The 13,714-nt window shown below is 45.1% G+C and overlaps 1 long non-coding RNA gene across 4 annotated transcripts in view; it reads right to left on the bottom strand.

Annotated features, from left to right (window-relative positions):
* Window positions 1-3,862: 3,862 nt before the first annotated feature.
* Window positions 3,863-13,714, bottom strand: part of LOC142603922 (uncharacterized) — a 31,222-nt gene continuing 21,370 nt past the window's right edge. For all 4 annotated transcript variants that reach the window (XR_012837806.1, XR_012837807.1, XR_012837804.1 and 1 more), the window contains 2 exons: window positions 7,439-7,539; window positions 3,863-4,781 (listed from right to left, as the gene is read on the bottom strand). This is a non-coding gene — a long non-coding RNA (uncharacterized LOC142603922). The remainder of the gene's footprint in view (window positions 4,782-7,438; window positions 7,540-13,714) is intronic.

Consider the following 13,714-nt stretch of genomic DNA (forward strand, 5'->3'; position numbering starts at 1 on the left):
CTGCTGGGCCTGAATACGCTGTTTATAAACAAACTCTGCACGTGCACGCAGCAGCAAGTGTAAGTGAGCCTAAGAGGAGTAACCGGATTATCTGGCAGCCGTCACCTCCCCGTCCCACGTTGTGCGAGACCCTGATTTACCTGCGAAGGGAGGGCAGGGACGCACAGGCACTAAACCTGCTTCGCTGCAAAACTTTGAGAGCTGAGAAGGCCAAATTTTGCTGGGTTAAACTCGTGACTAAGCCAAGCAAAGCTCTGCAGGGACCCAGCGGTGCCACTAGAGGCTGGCAGGCAGTCCTGTCACCTGCAAATCCATTTTTGTATCAGGCAAAGCCTCACCCGGGTCCCTGTGGACACGAGCAGGTGAAGGTTCCTCAGGTGGCCCTGGAGATGTCCCAGGGTGGCCAGTTCCTGTGCCAACAGCAGCCTGGCCGGAGCGGTGCAGGGCTCGGCAAGGCTGAGCTGCCCCTTCACATCACCCGTCTTCTCTTTTTGCTGCTTCTTGGGAGTCTTGGCAAGCAAAGCAAAGGCACGAAAATCGTCCACACATTTGTCTTAAAGGCAAATTACTTGATGCTCTCCTGCAGCCTCTGCCAGAACATTACAGGAAAAAAGGCTCAACTCTGTTATAAATACCTCTAAACCTTGCGTGTGAAGGTTGTTCTGGGGTAATTAGGGTATTTCTCTACTTTAAGAATCCTGTTGGGATTCACCTTAACACTCCCTCATGCGCAGGTACCTCATTTGACTGAAGTCGTTTTTGCATGGCAGGTTACTCGGCACAGCTGCAGACAGGGGCTAAAATCCCTGTGCTCCTTTACATCGCGGTGGTAACCTGCAGTTAAGGCACGGATGGATGGGTTTCAACCCTTTTTAACTTAGTGAGTCCCTAAAATTTTTCTAGTGGAAATACAAATTAGACAAATTTTGCATACGTAGATTGCAAAAGAGAACACAGACATTTAAAACTATGTGTTCTAGACCACTTAATAGTCTATATAACATTATTTGTAAGCCACTGATTGAACTCCACTAGAAAATATTACATTACATGTTGGAAGTCCTCTAAAACCTTCCTGCTCTCCATCCCAGAAGAACAGACAAGTTATCTCATAGACTTATGCAATTCTTCTTCTGCATCGCCGCTAAGGACCCCAAGGAGCTCAGCTGGCAATGCCCCCGGCCGAGTCTGCCAGAGGAAGAGCTAATGCTGTGCAAACCCCACTGCATCTCACTGCGGTTCCCCCAGTGGAAATTGCAGTGAGATAAATCAGCTTCATTTCATATCAGCTGGAATTCCTGCAACGCGTGGTTTGATTTTAGATTTTCACGGTTGCTTTCCCAATGGTGTGAAGGTGCAGGAGAGTGGAGTTCCCTCTCACTCATCAACGTGTACGAGAAGGGAGCACAGCACAAGAAGGTCCATGCTTGCAAAGATCCTGCAGAAGAGTAACCCGAAAGAGATTTGAAGTTATTTATTAAAATACTTTTAGAAGGAATAATCATACATCCTCATAGTCTTCTTCCATTAAACAAGTCACTTGTCTATAGGATGACCCGTTTTGTGTCCCATAGTGCTATAGAACTCAGCAGTGCCGGTGCTTATGGAAGATGTGCTAAATGGTGGATGCACAGAGAACTACACATCACCTCCAGAGCCTTCAGCGACAGCCTCCATTCTCTATCAAGGTGGCTGGATTTAAACAAGTGATAAAGTGCAGGATTTTTCTCCAGCTTGTGAGCAACTTTTCATTTTTTATGTTTGTATTTGTATCTGCAGGTGGCATCTGATCCATAAAACAAGTTAATTGAAAGCCTACTTTAATCATAAAATGTGGGAAATAGTTGGAGGGTGAAATATCAGGCTGGGATTATGACACTAAAGCTATGTTTTATAAAGGAAAACCTTGTGCCTGGCAACTGTCCTTGTAATGTTGCAAGAGCCAGAGGCGTTGAATTAATTCCCAATACAGCTGAGTTCTAATTATCCAAATAGATCGGGGGACCCAGCAGCGACACATCCCGCACTAAAGCTCGCACAGCCACTTCAAAGCAGTACCTCGGCGTTCCCGGAGAGGCCGTTGTGTGTGCAGCCACCACTGGTGGTACCTCAGTCGACATAATCTCATACCTCAATGGCATACTAAGTGCCCCTTGGTTTTGTTGCTTTTAAATAAAAATGGGAGATCCATTAATTTGATAATGCAAGTAGGAAAACATAACTCATGCTGAGATAATGGAGAGTGGGCTACAAAAGGAGACAAAAAAAAGAGGTTTCCGCAGAGGAGCTTGAAATCTCTAGACAATTTTCCGTGTATTTTGAAGGACGCACATTCCCAAAAGAACGAAGATGATAGTTGATGATCTGAGGGTTTATCTGTCACTTGCTGATGGTGTTTCAGTTTTCTTTCTTTCACCTCTCTTGCTCCTGTGAGTAGCAGTCCAGGGCAGAAGGCAGAGCACACCTGTGAGCAGGTTGTCTGGCTTATTGGTGTTCGATGCACACACAGAGGTGTCAGAGGAACTCATATTCCTGCCAGCAAGGCGGAGTGAAAATGCAGAGAAGGGTTGCTGGTAAGTAGATGGAAAAGGAAAGGGAAACCGCAGGACGGCAGCACACGGGCAGGTCTGCGCTGGGGTTGCTCATTGACTGCACTGCAGGGCTAAAATCTCAGGGCATCTGGTATTTAACATGACATATGGCTAAAATAATCAGTCGGTGACAGACTTGAAAGATTTAATGCAGGGTAGAGCCTAGAGAGTGGCTCATATAAAGGCATATATTTTGTTCCATTAGCAGCTTTCTGCTTGGAGAGCAATCATAATCATCATCTTCCTTAAAACCCATGAATTGTCTCCCAGACAGGTTGTCCAAGAAGAGTCACGGTCTGGTGGGCCACTCTGGCGTATTCACTGCGAACAGTTGATAGCTGAAATTCAGGCGGAGAAATGCGTCCTGCCAGGATGAGCGTTGCCTCCGCAGCCCGGCTGCCCATGCAAATCCTTTCATTAATCAGAGAAAGGTTGTGGCAGCAACGGAGCTCTGAGGGCAAGCTGCCCTGCCGATGTTCTCAGTGCAGGACATGTCCAAATCGAGCTTAAGTTTATCACAGGCATTTATTTTAAATTGACAGAATAGGGTGTTGTATTTTGGGCCATGGGTGGAATGTGGATTTTTGGGTGTTTTCCTGATTTATGATTGGAAATACTTAAAAAGCAATTTCTGTTTTGCAGAAGAATAGCTATGTCATCTTCCTGTGAATAACACAGGGTGTTCACATCTCCATGGCAATTGCATGTGATAAAATAAACAGATGTTCTGAGGTTCTACAAGAAAAGGCCTGTAAAGGTTTGAGGTTTAGTGCTCCTAATGCACATATATCCCTTTGCCTTCACATTTCTCAAAAATAACAAGGTCTGCCATGAGACACGCCACAACTCATGCGAGAAGTAAATATGGATCTGAAGAGAATTATGGCTGCAAAAATTTTCATTAACTTTGTTTTAAAAATATTGGAGAAGATTTTAGGAATAAGGCACTTGACTCAACATGCCTGCCCTTTATTTCCATCTGCTGTAATCCTGTCTTCAGCTTTCATTTTGTATCCTAGTTCCTTTCCTCTTTCAGAAATGAATAGAGGTATCTCTTAAATTCCTCTGTCTCAATCCCTTGCTCTCCGCAGGCTGCAGCCCCTCGAGGAAGAATACTTATGCTAAATACCCCTGCTGCCCAACGCAAGCATGCTATATGGCCTTCTACCGGTGTGTTTTCACGGACACACACGCGCGCACATAGACGTACACCCCCCACCCCCCCCCCCCACCCCAATTTCAGGAAGCCATAAGAGACAACAGCAGTCAAATTAATTTGAGCCTTTATTTGAACAAATTTGTTGTCAGAATTTGTTGACCTTCCCAGCGCAGCTGCAGAGCCCTTCTGCCCCAGCCAGCTCCCGTGGGGCTCAGGGCAGCTCAGGGGGACTTTTGGGTCTGGGAAGGTGCTGCAGAGATTTTAGGTTGCATTTGCTACATGGCTAGCGGCGATGAAGAGGAAGGGAGGGTTGCTGTCTAAGCCAATTTATTCTTGTTGATATTTCAGTGGTGCCTAAAAGCTCAGTATGAGAGTGTAGCTGCTTAGTGCTCCGTACTGCGTACCGCCTCGCAGACACACAGCTTTCCCAAAAGGTTTCAAGCTTTTACACAGATGAAGCAAAGAGTGGAAGGGCAGTGTGGGGCAGTGGGAACGAGAGCTTCCCCACCCCGCCTGGCAGGTCTCTGCCTGCGCTGGAGCAGCACCAAAGCCTCCCGACTCCCAGCCCAGCATCTCATCCACAGCTTTCCTTATCTTTTTTTTACATTCTTAAATGCATTTGATGGACCGCAGTTGCTGGAACACCCCAGACCTTGTGAGAGGCTCTCTGATGTGCAGTTGAGGATTGAAGTGTAAATAGAATATTTTTTGGAGAGCTTGCCCTGCTCCAGCAATAAGTCTGGGGGAGGAATGGTTCAGAGTCTGTTCTGCACATCCCAGCCAAAGTGACTGCTGACACATGGGGCATCCGGTAGTGGTGAGAGTTGTCAGATTTGCTCTCTCTTCATATAAACTGTAGAGAAGAGAGAATTTTATCCTCAAAGAACAACAGAAAGAAGTATTGAAAGTGCATTCACCACACTTTCCATTTTTTCGGTACCCTTTAATTTCAGATGCATTGTTCCAAGTTGTTTTTGCTGAAATAATTATAAGGTGTTGGAGTTTATCATCTTCCTGGATGACAGCCATACCTGGAAAAAAGCAGTGAATAAAAGCCACGTTAGCAGTTAGCCCTGGGCTGATTCCCACTGCGAGCCAAGCCCTGTGTTCCAGAGCTCAGCTGTTTGCAGTTGGCAGTCCATTTATTTAAAAGCTGTTAAAATACCGAAATATTTTTTTCCCTAGGAATTCGATGAAATCGAATGTCATTAATTTCTGTATTTCTAGCAAGCAGTTAAATTATTTTTGTTCCACATTAGCTAATAAAGCTCTCAAGATGGAAAGCTGTTTTCCTGCCACAATGAAGCAATAATAATGTTTTGCTCTTAAAACATCAGCGGTCATCTGAAGGTCACAAAACATTTTGCAAAGGTGGATGAATGTAAGAGTTGGTATGTATACATACATACATATGTGTGTGTGTATATATATATATATATTTATATGGGCCATCTGTCACGGGCATTTCTATCACAATCTGTTGCCTCTAACTGCAGTCACAGCTGGTTCCGGCTGGGGTGAAAGCTGACCCTCACCAAGGAAATGTGTTAACTTCCAGACCTCTGAATTCTTTAGAGGTGGTTTAAAAAGTTTGAAAACACCCATTCAGTCTCTTTTCCCCTCTACCCCCATAAAAGAAAGAAGATTGGGATTTTTGTGATTATGCTTTTTGCTAAAAAAACCAAACAAAACCAAAAGCAAGCAAGCAAACAAAACCCCTCGGCTCCAGTTGGCTGGAAGATTTATCAGGGTGATTTGGGGGGGAGCTAATTTTCTTGAATGGTTTCAATTTCATTTCTAAGCTGAAAGAAAATAAATTTGAAAACTCCATTTTTTATTAAACACAATGCTTTCTTCTAGCCAACCCTAAATCTAAAAAAGCCCCCCAAACCCAAAACCTAATGTGATTTAATCCTGGGTGCCAAGGAAAATCCTTCCTGACCTGGGTAAGAGACCAGTGTGCTCCAGGCAGGCGCAGCAGCATGGGGAAAGGTTAGGGCAGGATTTCTGGAGGGATTTTTTTCCTCTCCAGGAAAACTTGATGGGAGGCCTGTCAGCCCTGGATCTCTTCCCTTTATCCAACCAATAATTCAGACTTTCAGTCCCTGGCCAAGTGCCTGTCCCTTCAGCAAACCCTTCAGCTCCTGTGGTCTATGTCAAGCGACTGGTTCCTCCTTGGTTTTCTGAGCAGTTAATGGCCAAGTCTCTCCATGCCTTTTTTTTTTCCCCCCAAACTTCTGAGATGCTCCTTCTGCTCCAGCGCATGAGAAAGGTGACCACACATTGAGGAACAGCCTTGACTCCTTCCAGAGGAGGCAGATTTGCCAGGGAAGGAGGCACTGAATAGACTCTTTCAGTCTGAAGCCAGAAAGCATCGGTCTCATGTGCTGTATGACGTTTTGAAGAGAAAGTCGTATGGTTCTGCCTGATGTCAAATGACAAAGCGTAGCACTCTAATAGAAAATTGTTTCCAGTTGCTTTCCAGCAAGTGATATGAATCCGACCCAAACCAGCCCGTGTTACCCATATTCACCCATCCGTGAGCAGATGAAGTTGCATAATGGAGCGTTCAACACCGAGCGATTTCCAGAGTGAGAAGATAAGGGGATATATCGTATTTAATTACGAAAGCAGCTGAGTCAGTTCAGAGATTTAGACTTATGAGCAGCTGTGAGAGTGGAAATGAAACAGACCTCTTTCAAAATATACTTTAAGTCCTTTGCCAAACATCTATTCTTACTCACCTTTCAATGAACACTAGCCTTTCTAATTAAAAAAGGGGCAAATTCCTTTATTATGAACTGCTGACTGTCAGTAGGAGAAGAAACATCTGTCCTGTGTTAACTAAATTTTCAGAAGGATTTTATTTCCCCAAAATGCCTCTTTTTTATAGGCTTTAGCTTTATTAATACTATAAATGCAACAAATTGTATCAATTTAAATATCCACCACATTTTATTCAAAATGAGCAGTACACCTGGCTTTTAATAACCATGGATGTAAGCCAAGGAAGAGAAATCTTTATGAAATGCAGTGAAATTTTTATGAAATGCAGTGCGGTCTCTGGAAGTTTTGCTGGAGTCAGCTTTTCCCTTCTGTATACTTCCAGCTATCATTTCTTTCCCTGACATGGGGATGATATCTGTCCCCTGCTGCCACCTGGACCCAAACCAGGCTGGCCAGGCCATCCCTTCCTTTCCATCCACAGGTTTTTCAGCCTCCCCAAACCTGCACCAACACCACCCACTGTTGCTTTGCTGGAAGGCAAGCACAAACCAAAGCAGTCTCCAGGCCACCTGCCTGGGCTGCAGCCAGATTAAATGCAGGCAGGTCTCGGGTCTGAGGCTACATCTGCACCGTGCAGAGATCAGCATCACCATTTTAGTGTCTAAGCAATATAAATTAGGCTGCCTGCAGCTTGGCAGTATCACACCCACCAATTTATGGAGGTGGGCAGGAGGACTTAAGCTGTACTACAGCATCAGCTGGTGCAGGATGTGTTCCCCCATCCCTTGGCAGTGGCACGGCCTCCCCCTCTCCCTGCCTCGGTTCCTCCATCCCATCCTTCTCCCCTACAGCTGACTGGTTCCAGTACAAGAGCTGACTCATCCCGAGCTGCCTGGACTATCTATAGTGGATGCTGCCCAGTATAAGCTTGATAGATATTAACTATCCATCTTGGACTTACTCATAGCTTCCAGTGATGCCGGTTTTATCAAACTGCAGTAGTTAGAAAGAGCTCTTTCCCCTCTTCTGGAACTCAACAGTCACCACCTTCCAGGGAATGACCTAAAGTGGAGAAAAAGACATGCACGATCAATAAGAAAACAGAGGTTATAAATATTGTCAGGGTTGGAAAACAAGTGGTTCTTTTGCGTTTGATCCCTGTTCTTCAGTGCTGGGTACAGCAACAGAAAACGACTCGAGTGACTCCCATGATCAGTAAAGACGCTTATCGCCTAGTGTCTAGGAGAGACTTCATACTTTCTGGATAACAGCATATGCTGTTACATACACACAAAATGCCTGGCTTGGGTGTTTAATCTAGCTTGGTTTGTTTTCCAGTTTCCACTTCAGGCCTTGGAACTGGCCTGTTTTCACACCTGAGGCTCACACAAGGTCTAGAGACCGGTGCTAGACACGAGGGAAGGGGGCAGGAGATGGCTGGCAGGTACAGCAATGCCTCCAAAGCCTAAAGGGTGATTATTTATGTACCCAAAATGTCACTGGCTGGAGCACTGACTGGAACAACAGAACAGAGCACTGAGAGCTGTTTCACGTTGCGGGAACGGGACTCCTCCAACAAGCATTGCACTCAGGGTGGAATTTCTGAAGTAAATGGAGCCACTGCTCTGCCTCTTGCCCCAGGGCCCTGACCCAGACCCTGCTGCAGCCAACGGGAGTCTTTGAATCAACTTAAACACACTTGGGATGGAATCTGGGGTACAAAACCACTAGATCTTGTGCACAGAAAAATAATTAGAAAAATTCTTTTGGCTGCAGTTGTTACCATCTTGCATATTTGTGGATTTGTCTGGCCGGACACATGGTTAGAAGAAAGAATTAGGACTACACACATCCCCCTCGTGAGAATTAACTTCCCTTATTCCCATCTGACCAAACCACCAACCCCAACAAACATCTTGACACCAGACTCTTTTCTAAGATGTTTGCTAATCTGCAATGGAAATGAGACTGAAAGGGCCAGAATCCTTTGCTAAACTGGTGAGGGCGGGCTGTGCATAAATCAGGGGCAAAAATCTGTTTGAAGAGCTCTAGGTAAATCCATCTTGCCACAGCAATCTTTCAGCTGGAGATACACTCAGCTGGCTGGGGCTCAGGAGGCTCGATCCTCGCTCTAGTTTGGCCATGGGCCCACTGGGTGATCTGGGCAAGTCACCTTTGTTCTGTGTGGCTCATCGGAGGCACCTGAATTAGTGCAATTAGATGTTCCTGGCAGTCCAGATGCTTCACAGCTATTGGGTTTGGTTTTTTCCCTTCACACTCCTGGGCACTCCATAGAGAAATCTTGGATAACAGAGACTCTGGAGGCACAGTCAAGTCAGAAGTAAATCCTGATGTCAGAGTGTCTCCAAGCCTTTCCCACAAACCTGATACTTCTGCTGATAGATCTTTCACTTGTGCCCAGTTTTACGCCCACTTAAACTGCTTTTATACATCTATTGGGAGAAATGGTTTCTTGCTGAAAAAAAGAGTTCATAGATGATGAAATAATGACAGTGCCGGTGAAGCAGCCCTTAGTCAGAAACCTGAGCTGCGGGAGCTCATTACTCATGATGAGTTCAGCCTCACTTTTGTTGGTACACTTCCTTGCTTAGGATCAAGCTGAACAACCATGCAACTGGCGTATCTTCACTGCAGTTAATGGAGGTTCACCTGTTTGCGCTAGACTTGGATTTGCCCCAGTATTTACGTGCCTGGTAAAGATCCAGTTGCTTTTTTTTTTTTTTTTCACTTGGGGTTTGGCAAATGACAGTCAGGAGAAATATTAATCTGAAATGCGTATACTAAACCTTTGATCGCCTTGAGCCAATGAGAAGCTGTGATTAATTTTAATCCTTTAAATGTTCAAATGCAAATCCAGAAATCTGAATTAATATATTTTGCTGGCATCACTAAAGGATTGTGAAACAGGAAATTAAGAGCACAATAACTTAAACAAAAGCTTATGAAGACATAATGGCAGTGGAATGGGTAATGAGTCAGAGTGAAGGTTGCACTGTTCAGAGAAGCTTGTAAGAACTGGGTACCAGGTTGGTGGGATTTGGGGACCTATTGCCCCTTCGGTTTCTGAAAAATCCTAGCCTAAAGCAGTTGCCAACATTTTATTGCATGTTTATATCTTCATAGTAAAAATTCTTCATAAAATTAGCTTTCGTCTGACCTTGTGCTGAGTCCCAGCTCGAGCCCTTGCCTGTGGGTATTCCTGGAGTCTATTGTCTGCAGCAGAGGCTCTGATTTGTGTGGCACGGGAGGAGTGGAGACGGTCTCCCTCAACATGCCAGAGACACGCTATGGTTTACTTGCTTCTTGTTACTGATACTGGGCAGCAGCCTTACAAAATGCAACATGTAAAATGTATCTGGGGTTTTTGATCCAGTAAATTCTGGTTATGCATTGTCAATTGATCTTTAGTGTCATTCATCATATTAAAAAGTGACATAAGTATTATTTATACATGATGGTTAGCCTACTAAATTACTTATAAAGATTTAATAGGTGATAGATGTTTCCATCAGGAACAGGTGTCACGAGTGAGGACAGTCATATGAGCAATAAATAACAAGTCATAAAAAACCAACTCTGTAACAACGGATTAATCATCATTAGCCCTCTCTGGAATATTTAGAATCGGAATCAGATCATTAATTATCTGCCTCCAACCAGCAACAGGTTAACCAGCCACTTTTATCACTGAACTACACCTCTGGGGGCCTGATCCTGATCCTGTTTGCAATCCCATGGGGCTAGAAATGACATTGCTCCAAACTCTGTGAACTGGTGCTCCTGGCGCAATGTGCTGGGCTCCTTCACGGCTACCACAGGCAGGGGACATCATCCCTCTAATGTGCTCATAAAAATACCCAAAATATTCACTCGTCTGTGAGCTAGTCAGGTCCAGGGGGAATGAGTTTGGGAGTTGGTAATGTCTCTCTCACCCTGCCAGTCTCTGCCGTCTGTAGTTGTCTGGGATTATGTCTGAGCCTGCGGAGCTGAGGAATTGTGTGTATGTGTGTGTGTGTGTGCATGTGTGCGTCAGCCACTGCCGGAAATTCAGCATCTGGAATCGATTGTGCCACAGTCGTCCTGAGCTGAGCTGGAAGCCAAAAGAGCTTCACACTGCATGGATGCATTTTTTTTTTCCTCCATGCTTGCGGGATTTTTAAAGCGCAAAGCAAACTCAAAAAAATCCAACTCCCAACATCTCTAATCCTCACAAGTTGACTATACATTCTTCGGTTTTAAGGGTCAAATTGTGACCCTTGCACAGGAGCCGGGGAAAGCTCCCTCCTCCTGCCCTTTCAAAAAGCACCCGCCATTCCCAGGCACAGAGTACCCACAAAAAGCCGGCCTGGGAGATGCTGGCCCTACCTCCACGCTGTCAGGGAAGGATGTGGAGCTGCATTTCACCTCTTTGCACCACTCACATAGCGGTGAAAAGACCACAAAGGAGGCTGAAAACAGCCCCTCCAGAATCCCACATCTGTCTCCATGACAGGCATCACCCTTGTGCTGTCTGTCTCCTTGTCCCCTTGGGTGAATACCCACCGGGAAGAATGATGGAGAGCAGAGGGAGGAAGAAGGTAGAAAGGGTGGATGGTGGGCTGCTGTCATGCAGATCCTCAGGAAGCAGGCGTGGGACTGCTCTTGGTTACACTGGGGACCATGCAAACCCTCGGCTGCCTCCAGAATGCCAGCAGCACACAAGGATTTTTAGCCCTTTAGCATTGCTGAGCTCAGTTTTGCTCTATTTTAGAGAGAAGTTTCTCTCTGAGGTTTTTAGAGGCTGCAACATGATGTGTCTGTGCTGCAGGAGGAAGGAGCCAGAGGGTGGATTTAGCGGCTGTGCCTGGAGGATGGTGCACACAACGGGGCACTGGGAGAGGAGCTGGAGCATCACCCTGCTATGGCTCAGTCTGTGATACTTGTAGGGCTAAAGAACAGCTGCCACCTTTGCGGCGTATGCTGCAAGCATTTACAGTGGCACAAATCTGGAAATAAATAATTCACCCTATGGCCAGCCCTCTCCTGGGTAATGCCACAATATGTGGTGCGGTTAGTTGGGGTTTTCGCCTGTTAGAGGCTATTCCAGAACTGCACTGCTCAGATGGTGAGAAAGCCCCTGATTCCTGGCCTGAACTGGTCTGTGGTCAGTTAACCTCATCTGTTCCCCTGCCAAAATTGCTCTTAAATAGCTCTTCCCTCTCACAGGCATTATCTTTCCAAGTATTTATAGAAAGCAATCAGTGTCCATTCTCACTCGTGTAGACTGAAGATGTAATTTCTCAAAATCTGTCTTTGAGGAACTCCCCATGTGACGTGGGCAGTCAGTAGTTCCTTTTGCTGCTGCTGGTTTGGTATTTCCCTTTTCAATGCAAAATCAGTGTTTTCTCTTTAGCTGGGGAAATTACTTAATCAACAGTTACTTATTAATACCCATTTCCTCCAATTTATTTGATTTTCCTGGTGATACCTAACCAAAGGCTTTACTGAAGTCCTGGTGGCTGAGATCTATCACATTCCTGTTGTTTAGAACATCACATATCAATGAAAGATTCTTTTTGTGTAACCAGTGTTACCTTTGATAACTTGCAATATGGGTTTATCCTGTTTTTCTACATCTGAATATGGAATGAGACTTCAGGTGGCATAATGGTTATTTCATGTATGAAATGCAGTGATTAAAGTTAAAGGAGAGATTTGAAGGAAACAGATACGATCACCTTCCAGAAGAGAGATAAAACATCAGGAAATTAGGTTTGAAGCAAAATCAAAATGCTGCACGTTGTTAAATTTAAGAAAATCCTCCATCCCAAACAAAAAAAAAAAAAATCAGTGTTTCTCCTTGTAGGTTTCCTTTTGATGCATGACACTTGGAAGACTCTGGGTCTTGACAGGATAGATGAAACTGTAGATCTAGTGAAGGAGACCCTCCCCTAAAATACATTATTTCATTATCTCATACTTTCTGGTCAACTCTCCTCCCCCTCTCTTGTAAGCTGCCAAGCTGGAGGGTTTGGCAGCTGGTGGATAGCAAGGAAGACTTCTGCAATGAAAAACATGAATGCTCTTATTTCAAAACACTAAAATAAGCAGCAGGAGGCTCTGCTCATGTATGATGAGCCTTTTGGGGGTGCAAGGGACTTGATCTGCCCATCCCTGATCGGAGCCACCTTGTGCCAAAGAGACGGGAGAGATTCAGATCCAAGCCTCCAGGAACCACGTTGGGTTCGATGTGGGACTTCAAGAGCTCAGCACAGTTTTGCCAATGTGGATGTCTAAGCTCATAGTAGGTCAAATATTATAAATTCTCTTTCTCTTGCATGCTGCTTTCTGTGCCCGCCACTTTGGACATCTCTAAAGCAAGCAACCTGGAGCACAGTGTGCCGGCCCCACGGAAGGTGACTGGCACAGGAAACCCAAACAGCTTTCTCTGTAGATACAAACCAAGGTCTGCTCAGCTCGCGCGTCCCCTTGCATACTGCTCTCCTCCTGTGACTAATGAAGAGCAGGGACAGGGTGGCAGGGCTGAATGTCACTCTTTCAGAGATGCAGGGAAGGCAGTTCTGAAGTGAGGTCTGAATCTGGCTGCTTGTCCTCTGGCTTTGCCGTATGAGTATATCCTGACCCCTGGTTCATGGGTAGAACTGTGCTGCAGTTTACCAGGATAGATTTAAGTGCCATAAGAAACTGAATAGCAGCCCATTACAATTTTTTACTTTACTGCCTTAAAAAAGCACAAGTTGTAGGAGTAAAATGCCCTTGCCGAACCCCAAAACCGACTTAGTGATTCAGATATTCCTGAGCTATCAGCTCCCTTGATCCTGCCACAGAACTTGGGCCAAACTCCAGCCAGCAAGTGATCAGTGAGGGATGTTTAAACTGAGAAAACAAATAAACCCTGGTGCATTCTGAAGGGGTGCAGATTTTCACTGCGTATGAGTCTTGACAACATACATTATGTCTACATTCAGCAACAAATCTGTTATCTCCTGGCCTCAAAAACATGCCACAGATGCAAGTTACAGAAAAACATCTGCTACAAAAAGGGGATGTGTAAGTAGTTACCATCAAAAAAAAAATCCACAAACCTAAACAAATATGAAGTACTGAAATGTCTCACTGCTTACCACAACAGAGAGAGCAAATCTGGTGTAGAAGGGAAATGATGCACGGCACCAATCTCCAAATCAGGAACCTCGCAGCAAGACCTCCCACAGGA

Source organism: Balearica regulorum, chromosome 14, assembly GCF_011004875.1.
Source record: "Balearica regulorum gibbericeps isolate bBalReg1 chromosome 14, bBalReg1.pri, whole genome shotgun sequence".
NCBI lineage: Eukaryota > Metazoa > Chordata > Aves > Gruiformes > Gruidae > Balearica > Balearica regulorum.